Raw genomic sequence first — 13,672 nt, forward strand, 5'->3', positions numbered from 1 at the left:
GGTCCCTTCCGACCCTAGAAACTATGAAACTATATTTGCATGGCAGAATAGTGGTGTCTGTTTTGTAAATTGGGTCTGCAGTATTAATTTATCTTTTTATTAAAGATGTGCTGGTTTCATGTTTTTAGATAAATCTCCAGCACCAAAGATGGCACAAATATTCTTTTCCCATGTGCACAAGTACAAACTTGTATACAATGCTTCCTGCCCCAGCACCCTTCTCTATTTTCCCCAGACAGTAAAGTGAAATTCTGGTAAATCCTCCTTTGTAGAAATGCAAGATTTGCTAGCTGGGATCATACCATATGTGTATGGCACAGGCAACTCTTAAAGTTTCAGAGGAAGTCCATCCTGTTGTTGTATATAGCCATTGTGCAATGTTGCTTTGTGTATGGTGAAGTCATGGTAAATCTAGGCTTTGACAACAGGGTTAGACTCTGGTGGGTAAGTCCTTTATGATCTGCATAGCACATCAGCTGAAGGCTTAAAGCAGAAAGTGTTTTACACAATCATGATCCTCATTATTTTAGCTTGCAGAGCTGCAGATGTTATTAATAGTCATAAAATTAGTCACTTTTAAAGTCCAGTCACATCATTTGTCTCTTGATTTGGATTTCATTTTACTGCCAGCAAATAGCAGAGTAGAAAAAAAAGCATTATATCAGCAATCAAAAACACGATAGGAAAATAATTTTTTCTGGATTAACATTTTTTGAAAATGGTCTTTTAAAAACAGTGCTGTGGAGTGCTAATGCATCTTCTGCATCTATGCAACTACAGATTTTTTCAAGCAAATATACTCACTATGTCAATAATTAAATATAATTTATTCAATACTTCATAAGGTTTCAGATCTGTTGTGGACTACCATGTGAATACATATTTACTTTAGATAACTTAAAATGTAGATTATTTCCTTAACAGACTGAAATTACTCCCTAGCAAATATTTATTTGAGCTTTAATTGTATTTTTTTTACTCCATGTATATGCTAAATATATACATGCATACATGCAAACATCCATACCATACATTAAGAAATAAATGCTACAAATCATTCATGTACAGAACTCCCACAGCTATATGATAACAGTTCTTATGTGGTAATTGATGTGGATTCAATTTTTAAAATGTTTGAGCTGTTAAAAATCACTATGTACACTGAACTAAATAGCTCCTTTTATTTTTTGTAGTTGAAATCATTTTGGTGGTGTAGATCTTTATTTTGTTATAGTTTTTGGTATTTCCTTCTTTAAAATGAACAAATACCTCCAGATTTCTGTTACTTCTACTTTGTTATATTACAAAGGCTATGGAATAGAGTAAATTGTGCTGTTAGAATATGGCATCTTTTGTAGAAATTAACAGGGGCCCTTGCATGTGACCAGACCGCTTTAATTATTTCCCTGTTGGGCTTAGAGACAAGAATAACAGTTTAAAATAGGAATGAGACATATTAGAATGTAAGAGGTGGCATGTGCTTGTGAAAAACAGGGTTAGTAGGCACACTTATATTACTTACAACAGGGTCTGGATGTTTACATGAATGCTAACGCAGGGCCAGTAGGAAGGTTCCCCTTTGAGGCTTCAAACTTGTGCAGGTTACTCCACTTGGTTTTGAATTTAACAACATTTAAGAGATTTTTTTAAAATTTTAGTAATATTACTGTGTTATCGCAACCATCATATTTTGTTATACGTTCATTTATTTTTGTTACATGATTCTTGTCTTATGCCTGAATGAATCATAATTTAAAACTTATTCAGATCCTTGAAAATAATTCAAATTGCCTTTCAGTTTCAAGCAAAGTATAGCAGGAGCCTGTTTTAGAGAATAAAATTATAAACCAAAGGCCAGATTCTGGAGACCCCCCTCATCCACAAGTTTTCCTAATAACTTTGACATCATTAGCATTTTTTTTGACTCGGTAAACTTTCAAGTAAAAAAAAGATATTTTAAAGAATGACTTCATTTTTTTTAATGAAGATGACAGTATATTTGTTCTTTGCATGCTTTTCTAAAGTGTAAAAAAAAAAAAAATCTTTCTCAAGGACCCAAGCATTTTCACAATAAAACTGTAGAATTTAAGTTAACTTTATAAACCAAAGAATTTTGGAGTTAAAATATATATTCTATGTAACTGCAAATGCTCATTCCATAAGGTTACTTTATTTCATTTTTAAGTTTAATTTTGAAATTTCATACATCTAAAAATGGAGCTGTATGACTCCATAACTATAGGCCTTGTTAGAGATAAATCTTACTCTAAAACAAACCAAAAAAAAGAATACCAACAAAAGTTTCAAAAATTAGAACTCTGTACAAATATTGGATAAAAATATGCCAAGTCTGGCTGGACAATCATAACCAGACAATGAGTCTAGTGCAAGAGGTGTGGAGGGGATTTTGAGTGTTCCTCGCTTTTGTAACCTCCCTTATAGAAAGTTCAGCACTGCTAAGGGTTGCTTATATGGTCTCCAAGAAGCACAGCTTTGTTGGAAGTTTCCTAAACTCTTCAGCATTGGGATGACTTTTATGCCCAGGCTCCATTCTCCATGATCCATGTGTTGTGGTAAGTAGTTTCTCTTTTGTTGCATTTGTATCACAGCTCGTAATTACTGGGCTGAAAGTACTTCTATGCACATGCGAACAGCACTGCCATACTGCTTGTAATTATGTGTCGTGGGGTTTCCCTCGCTGCATTCAGTGCGGTTACAAATGGAAAACATACTCTAGTTTTAATTGCTTATGAAGTTACTTATGATATGCAACTAAATGTTTAGTTATGCGGAGGACAGCTTGTCACAGACAGCTTTGTTGCTAATGTATACAAATGTTGGTATGGCGCTGGCCTCCTCCCTCCACACACACACGCATACGCATACACGCTGACCACAGCCTAAATAAGCTGATTTATTTGTTTCAGTTATTTGATAAGTGCATCATACCTCAAACCCTAAGGAACCACTTTAGGGGGATTATAAGTTTTATGATGTGAAAAGATTACTCTGAGTATACAGAAGAAAGTTTATATTGAGAGACTATGCAGGAGCTGAGTTATTTGCAGAGTTTGGGGGTGGCAAGGAGAGATGTGCAGAAGAGAGATTTTCTCTGGTGTGAAAGATTCTTATTTTTTTTCACTGAAAGAATGGCCACTTCCCCACAAATTTCCCCAAAATACTTCCACCCCAAACCATTTCCCCCTCACAGATTCTCTCCTTTTCTTTATAAAAACGAACGAGCGCAACAGCAAAATAGTTTAAGAAGAATAGCTGTGCTATTTTAGGTGTCCTACAAAAAAGAATTGTGCGCACGTGCTGTGTTATAGGAGAGCAGGCTATGAGCTATACTGAGGGGGTAGAATATGCAAGCCTCCTGTGACTGAGGATCACTTCACTTTATGGTTTTAGTGGGTCCCAAGCATTTGTGTTAAAATACAATAAATGCCCTTCCCACCGGACTACAGGCTTCAGTAGCATCAGTCTTGACCAGGCATAGAACAGACAGGAAAGTATCCCAATGTCTGTGCCACTGCCCCTTAATTTTGCAGTTCTGGTCTAGCACTCAAGCAGACACTGACTGTTGTGCTGAATGATACGGTAGCAATGAAATTTTCAACCCATATTTTAAAAATGACTAGGATTTTGAGAACCTCCATTTTTGTGTAGTGCTCAGCACTTCCTAAAAATTGGGCTGCCTTACAGGTGTCAAAATTGAGGCATAAGAGATTTCTGAACATTTAAGCCAACATTGTACTCAGTGTTTCAATTCTAAACACCAATGCACTGATGTTTTCAGTTGAGCAAGTTCTAGTGTATCCCAAACACCAGTATTTTATCAGCATGCCATCTAAATTTGCTCAGATATTTAGTACCTATGCTACACAGACACCACAGCAATAGCACCATTCCTAAAAACAAATAAAAATCTAATTTAAAATTAATTTTCTGGTGACATGTAGCGTGGTGCCAAAACAGTTAAGGCGATTTGCTGTGGACATAAATGCAGACATTTAAGCCTAAATTTTGGCTAATGCTAAAGGATGCCCCAGGAAACCCAAGTGTAAATGGGTATCTGAATATTTAGGCTGTGAAGTCAAAGGCAAGCCACATTGCTCCTCATGTAGGCTGCAGAAACCGGTAGGCCTAAACCACACTAGCCTGATGGGCCACCTGGGCTCCAATAGACCCTTACCTTTTTTTTTTTAAACTCCATCAATAAATTAACATTGGCCTAAATGGTTGTGCAGTGTTGCTGAATGTTTCATTTACCTTATCGCTCCAGAGAGGAATGTATTTCAGCAGTGAATGATAGACTGTCTATATACTTTTATTTGGGGGCTTATATCTTTGTAAGCAAAACTGTTATTTAAATATTCAATTATATTATTAACATCCTGGGTTTATTGAGATATATGTAAGGTGTATGTTGAATCATAAGTCCTCTATTCATATTTATTTCCCCCAAAAGTGGGCAGTAGAACTCTATTATACAGAACTTTTTTTTTAAAAGGAAAGACCTTACAGAGCTGAGATTACAGGCTTTATACTAAAACAGAAGTACTGGAGATAACTGAAGAAAGAAACTTAGGAATACAGTTAAAACAAAAAACACAGTGAGGCAGCTCTGTGGCCCATGAGAGTTTTCCTATTGACTTCAAGGGGCTTTGGATCAGGTCCTAATCTCACTTGCTACTCAGAATGAGCACACGGACGATTTATTTTCCTCTGAAGTGCACCAGGACCTGATTGACTTCACCCCGATGTAACAGCTGCACTTTTCTGAAAGCTTACAGTATTAGAGACAACTCTATACTACCATATCGTCTGCCTTCCCCCAGACGTACACATATACACTTCTAACCCTGTTTAAGGCCATTAATTAATGCACTAATGTCTGGCTATATGTACTCTGTAATACCACAGTTACTAGAATGGCATTTATATTATACTCTGTCTCCTGTATCTTTCATAAGGGAGTTTTTATCTGTCACCAGAAAATACTGGATAACACTCTTTATTAGCCTCGTGATACTATAGTCCATCAATACTTGTCTAGGCCTGATGAGATCATGCTATGATTGTTAATCAGAGTGAAAGAAGCGGGTGGGGGAAAGAGAAATACCTTTAGAAAAAAAATCAATTTAAAACTGGTAGTTACAGGTAAATATACAAAATTGTTTTCAATGTAAAACGGAGGACATTGGCATGTTGGTTAAGCTCAAGTGTAATATCAAATGTCCTTTGAAATGCTGCATGGAAAGAATCTTGTTGGGGTATTCTCAGGGATCTTTTTCCTGACTACTTGATTAAATACAGTCCTCTATGGGCATGTCACACTACCTCTGTGGCAAGCCCAGGAACACTGCCAGGAAATATGCCCAAAGCACACTTGTTCCTGCTGAGCACAACCCAAAGCCTGGAAATGATGGAATGTAGCCAGTTAAATGCAGCCCTGAGTGTGCACCAAAAGCACTCCTTAGACAGAGACCTCAAGAGTGGCTCTGGGTGCTTGCTCTGAGCAGCTCCGTGCCCTAATTTTCAGGCTTTGTCACATGCTTTGCAGGAAGTGTTGGATAGGGCATGCTTTTCAGTGGTAATCCTGGGTTTCCTGCAGAAGCAGCATATTTAGAGGTACATGGAGTGTTACAGGGGATATCCCATTTTTAACTCATTTATCTGAAAAGATTTTGGTTGCTATAGGTTGTCTGATACTGAGTGGTGTTGATTATTTATCTGAAACTTTCCTGTGGTTTTGTTTGGCTCCTCTCTAGCAAGAACCGGTTTGTGGGGATAGGCCGGTAGTGGTAAGAAATAACGTATTGACTGCTTTCTGCCTTTTTCTTAATAAAACTCAAGCATCTCATAGCTATTACTGCACTAATGCATAGCACTGTACAAAAAGGAAAGCTAATGACATGGATTAGCAATGACAACATTTCACTGGTGTGGGCAGTGTGATCAGTGGTATGGAGGTGCCATTTTACAAAATAAATGCAACTAATCTTTGATTCTCATAATGTGCTGTTAGAGTTCAGCATTAACTGCTTTTCATCTTTGTTATATTTTCATAATACTGCTCTGAGGTAAGGACATCTCTCTTGTTGTGGGGAAATGGAGGTAAAAGGACCCTCTTGTCCAAGACCCCAGAGGGAATCTGTGGCAGAACTAGGAGTGGAACTGTGAGGTTGCATCTACACAGTAAATTTACTGCCCCTGGTGGCAGGCAGCTTTAAGGAAGTTGTCCTCCTAAAGTGGAAGCAATATAGTTGACTCCAAGGATATGGGCTAATTAGTTTGTGTGCAAGTTAATTGGCGCTGTTACTCAGCAATACCACTCAGTCCACCCCCAACACCATGAGAAAGAAACTACACTGCTTCTAGTTTAGGAAGCAGTGCAATAGGCGTGAGCACACGGCTGCTAGGGCTGATAAGGTTATTGTATAAAAATAGTCTGACACACCTGGCTCCCAATATCATGAAAGGACTGCTAGAACATACCTAGCACATACACATCAGAGTGGAAAAGTAATGAGTAGGAGAGGTGCAGGATACCTGTGTGTACTACAACACCCTCTATCTCTCAATGAAGTGCACATTAGACATGCACTCTATGTCAGTACCCTCTATCTCTCAGTGAAGTCCACTTCTCAGAAAACTGGACAGGGAATACAGTATTCAGAGTCTGTCTCTCAGAGATTACCCAGTCTAACCCAACCCAGGATGATAATGGTTAATCCTATGCCAAGTGTGCAGTGGCCTATGTGTAATGATTTGATTGTCTTAGTCAAGCTCCCAATGGACAAATACCTGTATCCCATTGGACAAATAATGCTCCCAATAGGCAAATAATGTCCCTTCCCCATTTTGCTGCCAGGTTGACAACCTTAGGAAAGAGGCTTGGGCTGTTTAAACATGGAAACTAACTTCTTACTCTATGAGATGTTTTGTTTTAAGGTTGTTGGGTCTCACTGGCACAGGCTTACCTTGCACCACCTCTTCCTATTCCAGGGGTAAATGAAGGAACTCAATTTCCAGTGCTGACCATCTGGCACCTTTCACCAGTATTAAATCAGGTTTTAAGACAGGAAAACTTAGACATCCTATCATGCTGTAGTTGGCACTGAAAAGTCCCCTGATATTAATCCTGGCCAGGAATTGTTGCCTAGGACCTCAAAGTATGGGAGAAACATGTAATTTTTAGAAAGTGATGAGTAGGAATGAAAAATAGAGGAAAACAGCAAGTTGTATGTAATAATTCTTGCCATTTGTTCCTTCATGACCATCTGTTATGAGAGTATACCTAACCAGCATGTTCCAGAGTTAGTTACAATTCAAAAGACCCATGATCAGGCCTTCAGTGGGTGTAAATTAGTATAGCTCCATTGACTGCAACTGAGCTAGGACAGTTTACACCAGTTGAAGACATGCTTCTGATTCTCTGATTTTCTCGAGGCTCCCCGGTTTCCTTCAGCTACCAGTGCCTGCTGTTGCTCCTCGGGGTGGGGCAGGGTGGCCCAAAAGGCTGAAGGAGCCCAAGGCTGGAAGGTTCAGAGGACCCAATATGGTGCCAGTGGGGGGGTGTACAGTGCAGGGGGAGGGTACATAATATGCCCTGGTGCAGTGTGAGGGGGCACGCAGCATGACGTGGGACATGTGTAGACAAAACGGGGGCCTTAAATTGAAGCGGTGGGTTTTAAAAAACACCTCTTCAGTTTAGGGCTGATTAAATTGCATCAGGAGCTCAGTGAACAACTGTTCACTAGGGCATCCCTGGGGAAGACCAGAACCAATGGATAAAAACTTCTGGAGCACCACTTCAGGATTAATACCAGGACAAACTCCTTCACAGTCAGAGTGACCAGACTGTGGAATAAACTCCCTCTAGAAGTGGTGCAGTCACCTACCCTGGAGGTTTTCAAGAGGAGACTGGATAGTCACCTCGCTGGGGTCACTTGACCCCAGTTGTCTTCTTGCCTAGATTTGGGGGGCTGGACCTGATGATCTGCAAGGTCCCTTCCAGCCCCTTACAATCTATGAATCTGTGAAAACCCCTGTGTTGTGCACACACCCCGCTAATTTACCTGCCTCTGCGGTGTGGGGGGGAGGGTGAGCTGCCGGTAGGCGGAGTGGCCCCTGGGCTGGGGGAGGGGCTGGTGCTTCCCTCTGTGGCAGCGGTGGTCCCTCCCCAGGCAGCACCCACCTGCCAGCACCTGGCTTGGGCGGTCCCCGGGGGCACCACAGCTGTGGAGGGAAGCACCAGGCCCTCGCACAACTCAGGCAGGCAGGCTCGGGTGTGGGGGAGATCAGGCTCACTGCTTTTCTTGGGCAGAGCCTGCTTTCCCAGGCTGCTGCCAAAGCCGTGGAGCTGCACAGAGCCTGGTCCTTTGCTCCATGGCTGTAGGGGCAGCAAATTAAAACGTCTCAAAGGAGTTTCAGTTTGCTGCGCCCCAAGTCATTTAAGGTGCATCACATCATTGAATTTCCAACAGCAGCTGAAAGTAATAAGCGATACGCCACCGAGGCGTGCAGACGGCAACACCATTAAAGCAGTTCAAAAGCATTTAGCCCACTTTAAAGTGTCATGCATACACACCTCTCATTTCGTTTATGTACGCCATGAGGCCTGGGGGTGTGCACTTATGCAGTGTGTGGCTGGGGTCTTGAAGCCCTGGCCACTCAGAATCTCAGGACTCACACTGAGGGAGCATTAGGTAATGAGGGGTACAATTCCCCTGCTTTAAAATAAACAGGGGTGTCCCCCCCCAATAGCCCTGAGTTTAATGACTGTAGAAGCAGATAACAAAAACAGAAGAGGAAAGAGGAAAACGATTCCACTTTTGACTGAACAAGACAAAAAGCCACAATCACTGAAGAATAGACACTAACAATGAGCCAAACTGGAGTAATACAGTTGAAGAGAAGTTGAGTGAGCTTTTTAATAAAGGGAAATGTATCTAAACATTTAGCCAAAACCTCTCTGTGCTGCTCTGATTTATCATCTTTACTCTTATTCTGCTCTCAAGCCAACAGGGACCATTGATTCAACAGTAACCGCCCATTTTTTTCAGAGCTCGCCTAAAACAAATGCACTGCCATAACCACCACTGTTGTATTCCTTTGCGAATTCTGACATAAACAATGCTTCCACTGGGTAGAAGGACAACAGGGCTCTTTAAAATCATAAATTCACTGTCTATTGATTAGCACAATTCCTTTAGGGCCTGTGAAATCCTTTTAAATGATTCTCAGACATAGGAACAAAGCTGTGAGCAAAACTCAGTACTCTTTCTATTGTAGAAACAACTTTACTCATATTTTACTGTAGGAACTGTTTAATATCAGTGGTGCTCAAGTTTCTAGCCCTGCAGGGTGGATGAGTGGTATGGGGTCAGTTCACAGGCCTGATCCAATGTAAGGTCAGTGTCTGGGGTTGGTCCGCAGGTGCAACCCATAGTGCTGGTGTGGCCCTGCACACCAGATCTGGACATGGAGTTACTCCATGCACTGGTGTAATCCAGCGCGCAGGGCTTCATCATCTAGTTCTCAGTGGTGGCAGATGACAGAACGAACAGCAACAGTCTCAAGTTGCAGCAAGGGAAGTTTAGGTTAGATATTGGAATAATTTTTTCACTAGGAGGGTAGTAAAACATTGGAACAGGTTACCCACAGAGGTTGTGGACTCTCCACCCTTTAAGAAGTGGCTAAACAAAGCTTTGGCTGGGATGATCTAGTTGGGGATAGTCCTGCTTTGAGTAGGGGGTTGGACTAGATGACCTCCTGAAGTCCCTTCCAACCCTAATTTTCTATGATTCTATGATCTGATTTGCCAGATTTTTTGGCTCGTGGGCTTCCTCACAAGCCAGATCTGGCTTGCAGGCTGGAAGTTGAACAGCACTGTACTACAGTATACCAGACTTTAAAAAATCTGGTAGTCAGGCCATAAAAAGTTAAATATATTTTTATTGATGGATTCCTAAAATTTATGGCCAGAGGGAAAATTAGAAAGTCTCATCTTATCTGTACATCATAGGGTGTTAAATTTCATCCTGTTTGAGCCCAGTTTGAGCAACTTGTTTGGCAAAAATATAATTTGGTTTTGGGTAAAACATATCTTCCACAAAGCATACAATATTTACTTGAAGTTATCCAGTCTTGACATTAAGTATCCTGTCTGTGAGTGTTTGGTCCTTCCAGTGCAATGTCAGAATCAGTGGAGTGGGTATGCCCTGCCTGGATCTTAACACAAATTCAGATTTTGAACGAGCCAAGGAAAAGAATAAAAATTATTTCAATATAATTTCTAACCACTGGTTTTCATCTGAACTTTTAAAAAGATATAATTCAACAGAAGAGAGGCGATGGGGACCTTAACTTGTTCAGCCTTTGCAAGAGAAGGCTGAGGGGGGACCTGGTGACCAGAATAATGACCACAAGTTGTTAGAGAGTAGGTTTAGACTAGACATCCAAAGGCACTACTTCACTGTCAGGGCGGCTAGGATCTGGAACCAACTTTTGAGGGAAGTTGTGATGGCTTCTACCCTGGGGGTCTTTAAGAGGAGGCTAGACATCTACCTGGCTGGGGTCATTTAAGCCCAGTTTTCTCTCCTGCCCAGGGCAGGGGGTCGGACCTGATGATCTACAAGGTCCCTTCCAACTGTACTTCTATGAATCTATGAACACTGGATTCAGCGGAGGTTCATCTGTTTACATGAGGCATTGTTTCAGACTCTTGAGAAATCCAGATTAGCAAAGAAAGAAGAGTATCATTTCTGAAAGCTAAATGATTCAGCTAAATATGCTGATCCATTAGACCTACAAACAGAGCAAATGTTTTCATGTCCATTGGCTATTTTATCAGTCTTTTTTTCTTGCTGCTTGATATTCAGAATCCATTAGTTTTCCTGGTCATCCTCTGAAAACCTGAAGAATAGTGCAAACACTGCTTCTACCCATAGTACGTGGATAATTATACTGATTTACAATATAAAATTGTGTTTCAGATGTTCCATTTGAATCTTATCTTTTCCACTGAAAAGGAAATGGAGCCACTTTTGAAACTGTTTGTTTTTTATTAAGTTCATAAGTTCCTTTAAACACAGGGAAGTCTGACTATCATAGAAATTCTTTCAAGGATCTGGAAAATGAAACTTTTCTAAGGTATAATTTTTTTCACTAGACTTGGGTCAGAATGGGTGCATCTACATATCACCATTGCTATGGCACCGTGCATTAGTACTTTCTTCTGGAAGTGTTAAAGCACAGCGCAGTATGGGCAGTTACTGCACTGTGTGCATGGTGCACAGTTAGATTTTGCTTCTGTGTTGCCATAGTGGTGTGCTATACTGGGGAAGTGCACTGCTATGGCAACAAAGCTGCCATCACGTGTAGTCCCATGTGATTGCTATGTTACTTTAGCACACTATATGGCAACATAGTGCATCGCTATGTCGCCATAGGGCAACCTGTAAACACGTTCATAAAGGTGTAGAGAGACTGCATGCAGTTCATATGAGTGAAAGACAATAGACTAGTATGTTAGCAGTATACTATGCTCCTAAAGGTATAAGAACATATAACATAAAAGATGAGTATGCTGCTTTTGGACTCCTATAATTCATACAGTTGAACGTTTAGTACGTGTAAGTATCAGAGCCCCTCTGCACGTGCAGGTAAAGGTGCAAGGGGAAAAAGCATGATCCACACAATTGTGCCTCCTGCCATGCCACACATGCATGGCAGGAGGCATGATTGTGGGACCACATATAAGATCCCATTGCACCTTATTGCTGGTGCAGGGAAAGCCTGATCCCAGGCCCCCCTACACTGGCAAGAAACAAGCTCCTGCAGCTGGGAAACCCCTCATGGGAGCACCCCACGCACCCTCGAGGCTGGGAGATGGTAGCAGCAGCAATCTCTCAGCCCTGGGGGCTCCATGCACACCAGGGCTGGGAGATTGCAGCTGCTACCCACAGCTGCCGGGACCAAGTGTAAGCATCTGTGGTCCCAGCAACTGTGTGACACTGCTGGGGCTGAGAGTCCCCTGAGTTGCTGGACTCCCAGCCCTGGCTAGACATGGTGTACCCCTGCAGCTGGGAGAGGGGTCAGTTGACAGGGCTCCAGTCTTAGGGAAGACCCTGCTACCTGTGAAAATTAAGGCTGGATACCAACCACCTATTTAGTTAATACACAATTTTGAGATCTAACTTCATAGCTGGTTGGACCCACTGAAATAAACAACTTTCTCCCACCCTGGAGATTGTTGAATGCAGTGACTGTAAATTCAACAAGCAGAAATTCAAGTTCAAGGGCAATGCAATGTGCACAGTGTCCAAATGTGCAGAGAATCATCTAGTGCCATGAGGCTAAAACTTGCTAAATCAAAAATATGTATATAAAATAAATTCTGTTTATAATTCTGTCTTTTGAATGTGACTTGTAGTGCCTATTAGTGTACAACAGCATATTAGTGTACAGCTAATCTAGGAAGCTATGTAGCGCCAGGGATTCATAATTTTTCATGTTTCTGGGAACTTTCAGGGGTACTGTACAGCTCAAAGATGGTTCCCACCATAGGGTAGATAACATGTCTGCTACACACCCATATAGCAGCTTCAAGATGCCTGCCATTCATCACATAGATTTTTCAAATTTTCAAACATTTCAAGGAACCTCGTGGGAAAACTGCTGCACTTTGGAAACATTTCTGAGGGTGGAATGAGATTATTTGATTTGGAAAGCAGAAATGTTACATTTGAACCACTTTCCTCACACCAAGTACTAAGGAGGTCATTACATGGTTCTCCTCAGTCAATCAGACAGGTACTACGATCATCAGTCAGACAGGTACTACTCTGTTTTCACTCGTTTATACCAGGATGTGTTTGCATTTCTCATTAATTTGTCAGTTTTCATTTGGAAAACATTTTTGTGCAATCAATGAGAGTCAGCAGGTAAACCTAAATACATCACAGACTATACCTAATGAAATCATTTAGTCAGCTCTAGATAATATACGTCAGTAGAACCAGAATATATCATAAGAATACACAGATACTAAGGAAATATATTCAGACATTCTCTGTAAGTAATTGTGTATACATATAATATACCTAAATAAGATAAATAAAACTAAAGAGAGATTTAAAAAATGTTCTCCACATAAAGGTAAGCAATTATAATATTAAAATACAGTAAAATCATAAAGAGTTATATTGCTAAGTTTTGCAAGGTCTCATTGCAATGTGTTAGCGATAAAAAATTCTAAGATGCCTGTTGTTTTATACAACGGCAGTTACACAATCTAAGTCTGTTACATGTTTTTGCAAATCAAACTTTAGTAAAAAAGTAGTTCCCTTGTATCTATACGCAATTTACCACTTTGAGTATATCTATACTAAAATGCAGAGGTGGATCCAGGGGGGTGCACTTGTGTACTTGCAACCCTTTTTGCTTCCTGGTCCACCCAAAATTTAAAAGCAGCTGCCTGGCAATAGCAGCAGCATGTCTATTCAGGCAGCAGTAAGAGTGTCAATTGAATTCATGGATCATTAAAATCTACCTAATTCCTTCTGAACTCTTCATTCCACAGGTGTTAATGACTTTCTCTCCTTTTTAATGTCTTGATGTTCTACTAATCAAACTATCCTTTCTTCTGCAATTCTGCTGTCTG

General features: G+C 40.7%; 1 long non-coding RNA gene across 1 annotated transcript in view; it reads right to left on the reverse strand.

The window, feature by feature from the left end:
* The window catches only part of LOC109297185, a 22,804-nt gene extending 12,417 nt beyond the window's left edge, over positions 1 to 10,387 (reverse strand). The window contains exons 1-2 of the long non-coding RNA XR_002097231.1: positions 10,376 to 10,387; positions 3,316 to 3,318 (exon numbers count right to left, since the gene is read on the reverse strand). This is a non-coding gene — a long non-coding RNA (uncharacterized LOC109297185). The remainder of the gene's footprint in view (positions 1 to 3,315; positions 3,319 to 10,375) is intronic.
* Between the last annotated feature and the right edge of the window lie 3,285 nt (positions 10,388 to 13,672).

This window comes from Gavialis gangeticus, unplaced genomic scaffold (assembly GCF_001723915.1).
Source record: "Gavialis gangeticus isolate Ggan-Ray unplaced genomic scaffold, GavGan_comp1, whole genome shotgun sequence".
NCBI lineage: Eukaryota > Metazoa > Chordata > Crocodylia > Gavialidae > Gavialis > Gavialis gangeticus.